General features: G+C 40.5%; 1 pseudogene; it reads left to right on the top strand.

Moving 5' to 3' along the window:
* Positions 1 to 1740, top strand: part of LOC114047237 — a 117221-nt pseudogene extending 115481 nt beyond the window's left edge.
* Positions 1741 to 2527: the final 787 nt, after the last annotated feature.

Here is a 2527-nt window from a genome sequence, read left to right as displayed (position 1 = left end):
ACACACACACACACACACACACACACACACACACACACACACACACAAGGATGGTGGACGCGTCAGGGAATGTGACTCTTAAAAAGAGAAGTACCATCAATAGCCTCAACAGAGGTATAACCTTGGAGTCCTAGAAAGCAACTATATTTAAAGGGAACTTTCTTAGTGCTCCACAATGGGAAAAAGTGACACATGGTGCCAGGATTTGAAAGGTATTATTCTGCTCATGCATTTTCTAAATATGTATTTCACCAAATTTATGCTTCAAGTTTGAGCCCACTCTCCCTGGGAACTTGTTTGTGAAAGGGAAGTAGGTACTCCCAGTTAGAGAATGAATGCTTTCCACCAATTGTACTTTCTGTACCTGCTTAGTAAATACTTTTTGTAAAGGATGATTAGGGTAATTGTTAATGGAAGGTATGCCATTAGGGACTCAGGAACTATAGTGATAGAAGTCTAGCCCATTGGGGTTACCATTAAAACCCTGAGGGAAGTAAGTAGCAGTAAACCCTTTAGGGACCTCAAACTGTGAGTACAAATAAAAGCGGGGTGGGTAGTGAGCCCAGAGGGGATTCTATACATGGACATTCCCCTTCTCCCCCTCCATTATTTTAAAAAACAGAAAATAAGAGTTTAAAGGGACCTCAAAGGTCATCTCGTTCAAACTGTATCTAATTGGGATTCCTCTCTATACTACCCCCAACAAATGTTCACACAGGCTGTACTTGAAGACCTCCAGGAAAGGGGAATGCATTACTTTTAGAAGAGGTTATTTGTCTTTGGGGTAGCTTCAGTTGTTAGGAAGTTTTTCTTTAAATCTTCTTCAATCAACTTTCATACATTAACCCCAGTTTTGTCCTCCATGGTCAATCAGAACAAATATAGTCCTCCTTCCACATGACAGTTCTTTAAATACCTTACAACAACAGTCAAATCCCCCTCTAAACTTTCTCTTTTCCAAAATAAATTTCCCCAGTTCTGTCAATTAGGTCTCATAGGGTCTCTAGGCCCTGCTCTGTCCCAGTTACCTTTTTCAAGGCAGGCTTTAGTTTGTGAATGTCATTTCTATTTGACCAGGTCTCTATTGGTTAATAGATAATATTGTTTATAACCTTCAGGCAGAACACAAGGTAGAGAAAATGATCAGAATATGGCCAGGCGTCTACGGGAACCATCTACCAGCAACACCTCCTGTTTGCCCCTCCCTTCCTGCCCAGGCAGGGCCTTTATTTTCTGAAGGTATAAACCTCTTCAGACATAAAATCATCCCAGTGAAGATATACTTGCCTTGGTGACTTATCACTTTTTGTATTTTTTAGTGCTTTAAAGTTTTTTATGTTTCCAATAACCTGAAGAAAAATGATAGATATATAATAACACTGAGCAATAACATACTGTATTTACAAACATATAAATATACTCCATCAAATGTACATATTTTTATAACTCTTGCTGATCTTTCTCCAGTAGCTGCATTTTTTTGAATTACAGGATATAAGTAATGAGCCCATCATACCGCTCACGCATCTATAAATTACAGGGAAGAAGCCGGGTGTCCTGGAAATCTCCGTGCCTCTAGTTCACCTACAGGTAGATTTCCTTCCTCCTTTCCCTCTGCTCCCGTTAGAGATAGAGGAGGTGGACACTCTGATACTATGGCAAGAGAACTGTGCTTGGAATCAAGAAACCAGAGGTTCTAGTCCTGGACACTGCACTTTCAAGTGGTGTGACCTTGGGTAAGTCACTTAGCCTGATGGGTCCTAGAAAATGGAATGGTAATATTGGAAAGCACTTTAGACTGTAGACCCTCCTATACATATTCTTTGTTTGAATTAGCATACCTTCTGAATTATTGTATTTTTAATTTATTGTATGTATTATGCTATTTTGTTTATTTACCCTAGTCTTCAGTTGTCTATACTGTTTAATTGAGTATTCTATCCTATCAGTATAGATAGCGTGCATATGTACTTGGAGATGTAACTAGCAATAGTGAAATCTGGGACAAAAGTTGAGGGAGTGGACACATGATAGATTGCTTTGGTCAGGTGTATTGTGCCAGGGGAGATGCAGCACATGCCCTGCGTAGTTTGATCATCCCCATGGGATAGCTGATGACCTCCGGCTCCTGGGAAAAGATGAAATGGGGAGACACCAGATTGGGAATGAGGGGGCAGAGGAAGCATGTGATGGTAACAGGACCCTCTAGGACAGTGAAACTGGAGCAAATGAGAGAGCAAGGCAGTAACAATATGGCTGAAGGGGCCATGGTGCATAGCCAGCAGATGACCTTGAGGTATCAGGACGGTGAGCCTGACACCTGTCCCCTCACATATTAGTAATCTGGGGCAAAACCCTGTTAGTCCCACCCTAGTTTTAGAGCTAAATAGTCACATATGCATGTGAAAGAATGTACATATGGGTATATAAATGCATGCACCCTTGCATGCATATTGCTTATTTTTAGCTTGACTCAAATCACAGATATGTATATATATGCATATATGCATACATATATGTGTGTATA

The sequence above is a fragment of the Vombatus ursinus genome, unplaced genomic scaffold (assembly GCF_900497805.2).
Source record: "Vombatus ursinus unplaced genomic scaffold, bare-nosed wombat genome assembly UNPS02014786.1, whole genome shotgun sequence".
Classification (NCBI taxonomy): domain Eukaryota; kingdom Metazoa; phylum Chordata; class Mammalia; order Diprotodontia; family Vombatidae; genus Vombatus; species Vombatus ursinus.
This window is presented reverse-complemented; position numbering and strand designations above follow the sequence as displayed.